Source organism: Molossus molossus, unplaced genomic scaffold (assembly GCF_014108415.1).
Source record: "Molossus molossus isolate mMolMol1 unplaced genomic scaffold, mMolMol1.p scaffold_m16_p_1, whole genome shotgun sequence".
NCBI lineage: Eukaryota > Metazoa > Chordata > Mammalia > Chiroptera > Molossidae > Molossus > Molossus molossus.
Window position 1 is genome coordinate 22717398 of NW_023425344.1, and position 13700 is coordinate 22731097.

Here is a 13700-nt window from a genome sequence, read left to right on the forward strand (position 1 = left end):
ATTTAGAATTAATAAGATTTCATTATCACCAAAAGTATTTTAGCAATAACAACAGTAAGATCTTATATAAATTTGAGAGTTTAAAATATTCCAGATACCATCCAAAAAACAACTCTTGTTCTCTGTACTATACTGGATCATTCTTAAATGTGTGGTGACTGAAACATGAACATTCTAAGAACTTTTTCCAAAGTCACGAGAACAAAAAGTTATAGAGTTGGGAGTGGACTGTATGATGGACGTAGGACTCGTGGACTTGTCCACTGTTAGCCTTACAATAAAATATATTTAAAATGTTAAGAAAATATTGATCTGACCTGCATTTGCAAAGATAATCATTGGTTTACCTGAATCAAATTATCTTCATTTTTATTCTGGAACACCTGGTTTAAAAGCTGAGCAAAACGAGAATCCATTTTGGTCACCAGGGCTGATAGGCTAAAGGAATTTCTGTCCTTTGTTTTATTCCTATCTACCTCAGCACTTTCCGTCTCCAGGGCATGCTGCTGGTCTTAATCATAAATTGAAAATGAGTAGCAGAATAATTAAAGACCAAACTGTAATTATGAGCAAGATCTAAAGGGAGCAAAACCAACATTGACTATAGGCCTTCAGTTTCCTATTAGTACATTCAGGATTAGCTATAAACAGCTTTGTTAAACCCAATTAAATAGTTCATGGAGAGGATTTTTCTTATTAGCACAGGCTGAGTGACTTACTTTTAGAACTAAGTTGCTTGTTATGCACGAGCATTTTCCGACATCACTTTACCTTCTAAGTTTTTTGTTTTGTTTTGTCATGTTTAATTATCACAATTCCATTTAAGAGCCTATCTTAAAGATACTGTTTGTGGTATAAAGTTGTTGATGATATTCTGAGAAAAGTCCCCTGTTCCAAGGATAAGTAGAGGTATTTCAAAATATTTTAAAACACAGAAAAAAGTAGTTTCCAACATAATATTACGTAGTTTGGCTTGAAGTGTAAGAAAATGAAGACATTTAGATGATCAACAAAAAATATAATTCACAGCCAGATGGAGCTGCTTTGTTTAGAATAGCTATTGCTTTGTTTCAACCACAACACTAGCACCTTTTGTAAGTTCAATGAATATTTGAGAGTAATATAATGCCAAATCTGTACAGTCTCTCTTACATATTATTTTTCTTTTTTTTTCAAGCCATGATAATAACATTATTTGAACTTTTTTTCCCCCTCACATATTTTGGTGGTTATAAAGCTAGAAACAGCTCTTTTTCAACATCTGTTGAAACAGATTGAGAGGCATTTTGGCAAATGTGTTATCACATTACTATGAAATAGCATTTGAAATCGCTTTGAATGTAAATTAAATTTGGAGTTTCCAGATTCCTATATGCTACATTTGTATAGAGATTCAGTGGGTTCTACGAGGTTGTCAGTGAAAAATTATGGTAAATATTTCTTTTCTGATCCTGACAATGTTTTATTTATTTCTATTTGTACAACTAACATTTATTATTTCACTTTAATTGTTGTTTCAAATTTGTTGAAAATATTTCTCAATCATGTTTGCAGTGGAATTTATAATGTAAAAGTAGTTTTCCTTAAATGGTATAAATACATTGGATCTACAATATAAGGGTATTAATTAGATACTTCAGGCTAAAGTATACATTTAAAGTGATGTTTCCATATTTGTACAGAAAATAAATGGAGGTATTGCAATTTCCAGAGAGATAAATTTTAAACTTTCTTCTAACTTTACACATTCTAACCTATTAGAGTCCAATTACTATATTTTTGTATTATTTATAATCCCAATTATCTACCATATGTACATGGCTTTTTTCCATCAAAGTAGACTAAATGATAATTTTCTGAATGCGTATGCTACCATGTAGTAAAATAATATTTAAATTAACAAAGCAGAAGATATTGCTTGATACAGAAAGAAAGAGCTCTGGTAAGCAGTGCATTCTAGTTAGGTAAATATTTACCATAATTTAGTTTATTTCTCCAATAATATGGAAATGCTAGCATTTTAAGTTTTCAATCCTATCACTGAAAAAAGTCTTAATGAAATGTAATGTAAAAAACCTCAAACTTGACAAAGCAATCCGAAATGGTCTTGTGGAATGGGAGTACTGTTAGACTCAGATTTTGTTAATTTGTGTGAGTATGCTCCATTTCCCATACGCTAAAAATATTTAACTACCAAATACACACTACTCTCAGTTAAAATGCATAATTATTACTATCAAAGCAAACAAAGGAACTACAGAGGCTGAATGTTGTTCATTGATTATTTGCCTGTGGCTCACAGAGCCTCATCTAAACTCCAGCTAACTCAAGACACAAGCGCTAGAAATTTCAGCATAAAGTAAAGGTGAGGAAATAAAATAATCAGAAAACCATTATTGGGCTTTCTTGCTAGTTTTTTCTTGTATATCTAAACATGGGGTTTAATGGCATTTTCTTGAATTTTGTAAGATATTTAAATTTAATGAATATGGTTATAGCATTCCCATAAAATACCCCCTGAGAGTAATACTACATAATATTATTGTTATACTATATAATAACAGAAAAACTTCTATATTTTACTCATTAGCTCCATACTGATAACCTTTAAAAAATAATAAATTACCACTAATCTAGTTATTGTTCAAACTCGGATATTATTCTGCCTAATTCTAGACCTACAGACTTAGTGCCTTAAACTAACTTTTGAACAAGTATTTGCAACAGATTGCTCTGGTTCTAAAGCACAATGTGAGAGTGCTTCAGAGGAGAAATTTATCTCAGCCTTATTTGAAATTGCTTGAATTGTTTTCCATAAAATTTATGTTACGGTTACTATGTTCCATTCCGAGGTTCCAGCCACAGGTGATTCGCTTCCAAACCAGAAATGAATGCCACTCAGAACTTTCCAGTTAGAGAACCAGAGGAAGTATATGTTTTCATTTTTGTCCACGGACCACAAAAATTCTATGTGGGTCAGGTTCAAACTTCACACTTTTCCTGTAGTTACTGTCTAGTGAGAAATAGTCATTAATACATGTTTTAGTGTGAAGATGAATGCTTTTTAGAATACATATATATAATTTTTTTACTCCTAATATCAACACTACGCTGTGCATATTATAAATCAGTGTAAGATAGCTGTACCTTAGCAAACAGCCTCAACCACCCTTTTACCTGCTATATTCCAATCATTGACTTTAAAAATATTTGTTTACCCACTTGCATGTAACAGAGACTTGCTTTAATTGTACGTACTCTTCTGTTTAACTTGGTAGCGATGACCTGAATGCTTTCGAAAATGGAAATGAATGAAATCAATGGTCTGTTCCTGTAGAAACAGTTCTTTTTTAGGTTGCGCTGTCATCACATAAAACACCACCAACAACAAAACGATTCTAAACATTCTTCCAATGAAAATAGATTGAAACTGTCAGAAAAGTGGTCCTCCATGTCTTCAGTTCTAGTGTTTTGTTTAGTAGTTTCGTTAATTTAATGTCAATGTCCCAAACAGGATTCAACTTCCATAAACTAAATTAGAGGCTCATGTGTCCCTTTGCACATTTTTTTTTTTTTCACCATAAAATGTGAAGCTGAAAGTTTATTCTCAAATCGGCTAAATAATATTGATGGACTTTGGATGACAATATTTACAGTTTTATTCCAAAATGAAGGTGTCTATGCAGGAGAGAGCAGCAATAATACACTTTCAGGTGTGGTCATTCAGGAATTACTTCTCCCGGGGTCTTACCTCATATGCACAGAATATCGAGAAAAAAATCAGCTTTTATGGCTCATACTACCTTCAGTTTGGAATGGTAATTTCTACTTTATAAAACATTTTAGAAATCAATGAACTGATCACTATTTTATTCACTTAGGGGAACTGAGTGTGGTATGAGAATCGGCAAAAACATGAATGCTAAGGACATGTGAATTAAAGGTTCACAGGTTTATTTCAAAGTGACAAGAAAGCTGAAATTCCAATAGCATTGTTAATCAACAGTCTGATTTCAAAGGTTGTATTACCTTAAATCAAAAGCATTAACTAACCTGCAGGAATCGTGGTTTACGAAACAATGCCAAATTTACATATATACCAACAAAGCTACTATTTAATAAATTAAGGAAATATATATAGCAAATAAAAATGGCAAATCTTTCTCCCACTGAAAACTCTTTATCTTGGTATTGTTAATTAACTCAGACACACTTTCCTCCGGCATTATCTCTAACCTCTCTTATATGATATTCATAATTCATAGTTTTGGTCTTGACTTGTAGATAATTATGGGCCAAGTCCTAATTCTGAAGTGTTCCTTAATCACTTCATTTTTCTTCTTATAAACTGTGCTTTACATAAGAGACCGCTGAGTGCCAATTCATTTTGCACTGAAAGGTCAATTTTATCTAAAAATAACAAACTTTGTCTTGTTTGATTTTCTGGTAAAAATAAAGAATGTTAAGATCTTCTAAAATTATTGTTGTGATATAATTCATATGTCTTCCAGGAATTTCTCTGGCTCCCAGACAGAATCTTTTTAGGGATTATATTGTGGTGACAAATGTCAGCACGTGCTTTTCTATGGGCTGAATAAAGTGCCCCCCAAATTCATATATTGAAACCCTAGCCCCTAATGTGACTGTATTTGGAGATCGGGCTTTAGGAAGTAATGAAAATGACATAAGGTTATAAAATAGGGTCTTAATCCAAGAGGACTGGTGGATTTATAAAGAGAAAGAGAAATCTCTTTCTTCACAAATGCACATGCCTTGTGGGCATAGAGCAAGAAAGCTGCTAACTGCAGCCAGGACAAGAGGTCTCAGCAAAATCCCATCAGCGGGCACCTTAACTTTGGACTTCCTGGCCCCTGGAACTTGGAAAAATCCATTTCTGTTATTTAAAGGGCCCAGCATGGTATTTAGTTATGGCAACACAAACTGACTAAGACATAGTCATATTTCATATCACTGAAACAAATGAGGCTAAATATAATTTAAAAAAACTTTTTATTTAGATTTCTTTCCCCTTTACAATGGAAACCAGAATCCTTCCCCACACCAGCACTTGGAAGGCACAGACCAGCGCCGGAATTCTCACCCCGGTATTTACTGACTGTGGCTTTAGGTACTTTAAGTATATCTGAATGAACAAGAAAGGTTATTATTAACACAGTTGTTTAAAATATGCTTCAGATGATCTATACACTATTTGTAACAATAGTTTGTAGTTTTTGATTGTTCAGGCTCAGATAGCTACCAATTGTAGCATTAGCACAACTTTTTTTTTTTTGAATCACATAAAAAGTTTAGCTTTTTAGTACTGCTGTTTGTTTTTGTTGTTGTTGTTCAGATAGAGTGGAAGGGAAAGAGAGGAAGGGAGAGAGAGAAAAATCAACGTGAAAGGGACACATCGAGTGGCTGCCACCCGCACAACCCATCCAGAGCCGGGGACAAACTGCAACCAAGGCACACGCCCTCAGCGGGAACTGAACCCAGGTCTCTCTGCACCGCAGGCTGAGGCTCTAACTGCTGAGCCAAACCGGCCAGGGCAGTATTGCTGTTTGTTTTATGTGGGCATTAGACTACGGGTGTGTTTGAGTATGTTTCAGACATCTGTTATAATTATTAAGACCTTTTTTATGCTTTGATCTCTACAACAATCTAGAATCTGATATTTTTGGAGGATCATTTCTTATCACTGCTTTGATTAAGCCTTCTAATATAAAACTTTTCTGTTTTCTTTAAGAATATTTATACTTAATTATAAAAATGCTTCCATATGGTTATGGAACCAACTGAATCAACTATATTCTTCAAATGACTGCATTTTGTGCTGGTTCATAAATTATAAATACTAGAACATTCACAGGGTTAAGCTTTCAGTCTGCTAATAGTCTTAAATGTTACCATACAAAACTAGGGTTAGTTAAAAGCATAAATATCCACTTGTTTCTTTTTCTTTCTCTTTGAATATCATTTTACTCATAGTCTCACCTCATGTTTCTCATCCTATTTTATGAAGCTTTTAAATAAAATGAATACAAATCACATTCTGTGTAATCTATCTGATAACCCAAGGTTTCACAAACTGATTCAGGAATCTTACATAAATTATGTAATATGATAATAACACTTTTATGAGGAAGTTGTAGTTTTAATACATATCCCACCTTTAAAGTGTTCAGGGAGACTCTGAGAACTATAATTGATTTTCAAGTGTAAATTCTGGTCAAGGTTTCATATTTTTTAGTTTAGAGAGAAAAAATAGTGAAAGAAGGATAAACAAGACCACACAGATGCCAATATACATATATATATATATATATATATTAATATATATTAGCTAGAGAAAGATGGAAACTATATTGAGCATGTAAAGTAATAATTCGTTCCATCTCGTTTCAATGATATTTAGAAAATGCACGTGGCATAGAATTATGACTTGGTTTCACTGAACTAGGAAATGATTATGAAACTATCTGATCTTATTGAGAAGCATTTGAACAAAGGATGTTGGTTAGGTCTGAGAAACTGTGTGATATGTATCAATAAATGCAATCAATTTTCTGCCTTTAAGAAGTGTTAATCTAAAAAAAAAAATAGTAAAATTACTCAAATTGTGATCGAAGGCTTTAATCAGATGATGCACGCAGAGAACACCTTAACTCAGGTAACTCCTAGGTCCTAGCAGGAAGGGAGTTCTGTACGTTGAGGATGAAGAAGGCTGTGTGCTTGAGGAGTCTTCCCCAGCTCTCTATTTTCCTTATCTTTAATTGCTACCAAAGTAGTGATTGGTACAGATGGAAGACTATTTGTCTTTCATGTCTCTTGTTTAGAATCTTTGGTACAATCTTCTTTTGTCAGCTGTCAGAACAGTTATTTTAAGAACTACTTTTGTAAGACTATGGATTGTCTATAAACTGTCTAATGTCAGAAAAATTGTAGGGAAGTGGGATAACAAAAAAAAGAAAAAGAAAGGGAAGATGAAAAAAAATGAAAAGAAGGAAAGAAAGAAAGAAAGGAGACAAGGGCTAAAACTAGGAAAATCAAAGTCTGTTTTAATCTTTTAATGGTAGTTGGCGAGCTAATTTAAGGTTTAAGTCCTATGCACTCGACTTACTTTCTTTCTGAACATAGGCAAAAATGTTAACATTTGTGGTTCTCAGTGTTATCAACTGTAAAGCTGGAATAAAAATTATTGTTAAAACCACGTATGATAATATATTTGAAAGTGTTCTGTTAACCATCCTTTGTATAACTCTAAATAGTGATAAGAGTATGTCAGTTTCATTTCCATTCAGACATTTTAAATTATACCTTTAAAGGAATAAAGAAGTCTTTATAAAAATTGTGAAAGAAAACTTGAATGGTCAAAATAACTGTTAAAGTCAAATTGTTCTATACTCATGAATTTTCCAAAAGACAATTCTGATGGTGAACAGATAGGTGGAGAGAGATAATAATCTATTGGAAAGTTAATAGTTTTCTTAAAAGAAAATCAATGACAAAGCAAATGCTAACCTTAGATTTGAAGTAGAGTAATATAGGAGAGATTCAGATTGTTATCTGTGACAAAGATATTTCTGATAGAGGAAAGAAACCCATTGAGAGCAATTATTAGGATGGTTTTGGAGTGCCTTGTGATATTGTGGCACTCTCATTCTTATTTGAGCATCATTTTATGATTTATAAAAGCTAGAACTATCTTTTATCTTATTTAAAATTTTTTTTAGTAATTTGTTACAGATGTTTCTCCCTTTTCCCCCATTGATACCCTTCGCCCCAAACCCCCACACCCACCCCATTCCCAGGTTTGTTGTCTATGTCCACTGGTCATGCGTACATGCATATAAGTTCTGTGGTTTATCTCTTCCCCCCAACCCCCGCCCCTGAGGCTTGTCAGTCCGTATCCCACCTCTATGTTTCTGGGTCAATTTTGTTCATTAGTTTGTTTAGTTCATTATATTCCACAAATAAGTGAGATCATGTGATATTTGTCTTTCTCTGTTTGGCTTGTTTTGCTTAGCATAATACTCTCCAGGTCCCTCCATGCCATCTCAAAGGATAAGGATAAAAGATCTTTCTTTCTTACAGCTGCATAGTATTCCATTATGTACATGTACCACAGCTTTTAATCCACTCATCTACTGATGGACATTTGGGCTGTTTCCAGATCTTAGCTATTGTAAATAGTGCTGCTATAAACATAGGGGCACATATATTCTTTTTGATTGGTGTTTCAGCTTCTTAGGGTATATTCCTAGAAGTGGAAGTTCAATTTTTAACTTTTTGAGGTAACACCATAGTGTTTTCCATAGTGGCTGCACCAGTCTGCATTCCCACCAGCAGTGTACTAGAGTCCCCTTTTCTCCACACCCTCACTAGCACTTGATGTTTGATTTGTTGATGGCAGCCATTCTGACAGGTGTGAGGTGATACCTCATAGTTGTTTTAATTTTTTTGAAATTTTCAATCCATCTTGTATTGTAGGTGAATCCATCTTGTATTGTACCAGGACCATTGTTTGGGAAGGGAGAAAAAGGACGTGGGACTTAAAAAACCTTTTCCAAAGGTATTAATCCAGTCACTGCTGACAGCAGAATCACTATTTGTTCTGATACTTATTCCAGCATTTTCTTTTTCACTATTAGAGTTTAGGTGCTAGGTGGGCACAGCTAATGTAGTATATACTGTATTCTTTTTATTTATTTAAAAGTTCACAACGGAGTCTATTTCATGTCAGGTATAATACTAGACACTGGAGACCAGGGTGAGTGAAGATCAGAGTCATTATACCCATCATGCCCTCAAGGTAGTGGGAAAAAGCCAGCAAACAGATTAAAACGTTAAATAGTCCTCTGAAGTCTAATGAAGAAAAGGTTGTGATAGCTCGGGTCAGAAGGAATGGATTGTGATGGGATGGTGAGAGAAAACCTGTCTGAGTTGATAAATGTGTGCTGGGATTTGAACAATGCCAAAGAAACAGTAATAAATACAGAGTTAAGATATTTAAGAACAGAGAACAAAAGACTGTGTACCATGGTAGTAATATGGAAAAATACACAAATGTTGGGACACTTTCAGAGATGAACAGAGTCCAGTGTGGCTAGAGAAAATGAGTGATAGGTAGGTAGCTAGAAGTGAAAAGAAGCAAGTAGGGACAGAGCCCAAAGGATCCTGTATAAATTTTGGAAGGAAGTTAGAATTTGGATTTATTTTATTGTGCTGGTAACCAATTAATGCTTTTCTTGTTCTTATATATATTTTAAATTTTATATAAAGTAGCTTTATCGTGATTCAATTCACACAGCACAAAATAGTCTCACTTAAAAAAGCACAATTTAATTGTCTTTATTTTGTATAAGAATAATCGAATTTAAAAACATCTTTATTACTCCAAAAATAAATCTTCTATAGATTAGCAGTCATTCTTCCCACAGAAAATCCCCTGAGTCCTAGACTACCACTAACCTACTAACCTTAATGTTGGTGTCTATAAATTTTCTTGCCTTGGATATTTTATTTAAAAATGATTATACAATATATTCTCTTTTGTGACTGGCTGCTTTCTCTTTATTTTCAAAGTTCCCATGTTATATTACATGTTATGTATTTCTGTCCTTTTAATTGCAAAATAATATTTCATTGTATATTCCACATTTTGTTATGTACTCAGCAGTTGTTAGACATTTGAATTTGTCTGCTTTGGATCTATTAGGAACAATATGGCATCCTTGTTAGCACTTCTTATTGTCTGTGTTTTAATTATAGCCATCTTAGTGCATATAATGCATTATCTCATTGTGGCTTTGATTTTCATATTCGTAATGATGAATAGTCTTGAGCTCTGTGCTTAATACATCTTTTTATGTGCTTCTTGATAATTTATATAACTTTTTGGAGAAATGTTTACTATAATCCTTTTCCCATTTAATAATGTTGTTATTGATCTTATATTATTTAGTTGTGAGAAATCTTTACATATTCTGGACACATATTCTCTGTAAATATATGACTTTCCTGTGTTGTTTTTCCATTCTGTGGGTGTTTATTTCTCACTTTCCTGATGGTGTTCTTTGAAGCACACACAATTTTAAATTTAAAAGGTCTAAATTATTGGCTTTTTCTTTTGTCACTTGTGATTTTGGTATCTTATATTAAAAACAATCGTCTAACCCAAGGTCATGAAAGTTTTCTCCTATGTTTTTCTTCTAAAATTTGTGTTGTTTGTGATGGGTGAGAAGTCTGCCTCTTACATGACAAAGCCAGGGGAGAGGGCACACGCAGTCCCCGCCACCATGTGTGCAGTCAAATTTCCCACATTTGGGACAATCACAGGGGTCAGGGCATCCAGAGTGAAACAGATACGCCTCACACTGGGAGAACCACCTCTGTGATCCTGGAAGCTCCCTGCCAGGTAAGTATCTAAATGGTTTTAGTTTTAGCATTTGCAATGAGGTCTGTAAGTTAATTTTTTTCCTATGGAATGATAAACAGAGGGGTCCAACTTCATTCTTTTGTGGATATTCAGTGGTAGGCATCATTTTTTGAAAAGGCTATTTTTTTCCCCAATTAATTGTCTTGATACTCTTGGTGAAAACCAGTTGGCCTCAAAATTAATGGTTTATTTCTGGACTATCTATACGTATCTATTGATATATATGTCTACCTTTATGCCATTACCTTATCGTCTTGATTGCTGTGGCTTTTTATAAATCTTGAAATCTAGAAGTGTATGTCCAACTTCGGTTTTTGTTTTTGTTTTTAAGTTTGTTTAGGGTATTCTGGGTTCTTGCATTTCCAGATGAATTTTAGAGAAAGCTTGTCAATTTCTGCCTAAAAGGCAGCTAGGATTCTGACAGAGAGTAGCTAGCTGCTCCTTCAAGATACTTGAATGACTTGAATGAGTACTTTGCCTAACTTTGACCAGCTTATAAATGTTTCCCCCAGAGACCTCACAACACCATTCCAGAAGCCCTATCTGTAGTTATAAACTGGGAAATAGTTTGTGATTTACATTTCTAAAAGTTCCAGGTAATTTTTATACAAAAAGAATAATAGCAAACCAAAGTAGAAAGCAGGGATTTCTGTTAGAAAAAGACTGCCATTGTCCTAGTGAGAGATGTTTGCAGTAAGAGTTGAGATCGAGAATAGTAGGTGAAATTATGATACATCTTAAAGGCTACTTTAATAGAATTTACTCTAGAACTGGGTTATTATGTGTAGGGACAGGACTGAATTTAGGTAAATATCCAGGATTCTGTTTGAAAATGATGTGATTTAATGGAATTAAAAGGGAAATAAGTAGGTTTCAATAATGTAAATCAATAATTCTGATGGGAATTATTTCAGGTGCTTCTGAAATAAAACTGTTATGAATATAGACTTGTAGGTATGGAGTTCAGAGGATAGAATAGAATTTATTAACCAAAGATAATCCATAAACCAATAACCAGATATATTCTAATAGAAAAAGTGAAAACAAATAAACAAAAACATGAGTAGAGACACAGTTTTTCTGCGTAATGCCAACATTTAAAATTTGAGTAATAAAAATCATTAAGAAATTGTTTTTAAAATAAAGAGAACTAAGATGTTTGTTAAAAATAAGAGAATGGCTATTTGTATCAATTAATGAATGACTAAGGTTCTTTTGGTTTGGTGTTTCACTGCCTAAGAATCAGCAAAGTTTTAAGTATACTTGAAACAAATATACTTGATATTTGAAGCCAATACTCTATCAAACAGGAAATATCTTTCTCCACATCACGAACAGATATCTGTCTCTCCAGAATATGGGTCTTTGAGCCTCAAGTATGAAGCGACTGTACAAAAAATCCCAAAAGCAAAACAAAACAACAACAAAAGCAATAACAAAAGAAATAAAAATGGGTGCCCTTGACAATTCTTTGCACAAGTAATTCCTTAATTCTCATGGTTGTGTCCAACATATTTTGCAGTAGGTTCAGGTGAAAAAACTGCTCCAGTTTTAGTGATTTGATTATAATGCAGGACTTCATAGTCACTTTTAAGTTATCTGAGATGTGAAGAAAGAAAAATAGAGATATTAATAAATAATGGAGCTATTGTAACTATTTCTCTAACCTTGACTTCCACTCTTATTATATAGAGTTCTATAATAATAATAAAAAAAAATAGTAGCCTCAGCCAGAAGGCTCAACCTGAAGGTGTTACTATATGGGACAAAATCAATTATAATAATAACAGAATATTCCCTGCAAGTAATTTCCTTAACTGATAGGCATTTGCTTGAATGTGCTGAATTTTGCTTTTTCTTATCAGAGTCATAGTCAGAGTGCTTAATTATTTATATTTTTTCCCTGAAAAATTGTGATTAAGTAATTTTATCTAACTTCATTCCTAAAGAGGCTAATACACAATTAATTGTGTTCAGTGATGGATAAATTCATTTTGTTTTCCTTTGAGCCCTATCAACTCAGTAGCTGAAATTAAAAAGAACCAGAATAGCACTGAGAGAATGTGAAACTGATTTAAATAGTCCCTTCATATGAAAATGAGAATCCAAATACAATCAGTGTGGTCTAAATCAAATAATATGTTTTTATAATTATGAGACTCGATTGTGGGCAGTTTTCAAGTCTTTCCCCAATGCCAAAAGATCATTGTGCCTCCTAGATACAACCCTTGGGACACTTATTCTAATGATAATAGGTATGAGCCTCAAAGTAGGTACAAGAATGGGATGTCAGACCAGACAGGAAAGTCATGGTGTTATGGTCAATAGAACATAGTAGGCATTCATCACATAAAAAAATGTGTACATAATTAATCAAATGGCCCAAGAATGCATAAGATAAAGAATTTCTTGTAAGAGACAAACAAATAAATGATTTGTGGAGCAGCTATTAGTAGTATTCAGTTTGAAAGTGGAGCTTTATTCTTGGGACATTCATACTCTCAGATAAATTATTCATGTAATACAGATGTTGCAATAAGAACACAATGCTTCGAAACTACGTTGTAAGATAGCCACACAGCAATGGGGGGAGTAGAATATCAAAACAGAAGAGTACCGGGACAGGATCAGCTTCAGGACTCACTTGATTAGAACCTTGGAACATCCTTGGCCATGTCTAGAATTGGTTTCAAATTTAAAGCTATAAGTCAGCATTCATTTAACACAGTAGAAATGTTTCTATTAATTGTGGATTAATACTAAGGATAGAACAATGATTTTACTTGATGTAGGCAATTTTAATGAACTCTGCATAGAAGTTATGGTGAAAAAATAATTCATAGTGCTTTATTTTTTTCCTACGGGATAGACACAATCTCTCATTCTCTGGATAACTTATTTGATTCAAGAAGGTGTTCAATAGGCTTCCATTTGGATTTTTATACTATTATTTACTCCAAAGGATAAGAGAAACTTTTTCTTTAAAACACTAAATGCAGATATATTCCTGGATTCCTCTTCTTGAAAGTCAGATCTTTCAATACATTGCTTTAACTTGATCTAAAAGTGATGCAAATAAAGACTTTAGTCTGGGTAATAGCATGGATTAGGTATAGTTGCCCCACATTAATTCCTTGTGCTTAGAAAGTCATGCAATTTATAAATTTTTTGGCCCAGAAGGAAACATTATAGAGAATCACATGTATTGTGTTTGTATCTTATAATTCCCCCCATATTTAGTGACCGGTAATTTCAAACA

General features: G+C 33.4%; 1 non-coding gene across 1 annotated transcript; it reads right to left on the reverse strand.

Moving 5' to 3' along the window:
* Positions 1-10269: 10269 nt before the first annotated feature.
* LOC118620855 lies at positions 10270-10428 on the reverse strand. Its single transcript, XR_004957554.1, has one exon. It is a non-coding gene; the product is annotated as a U1 spliceosomal RNA (small nuclear RNA).
* Between the last annotated feature and the right edge of the window lie 3272 nt (positions 10429-13700).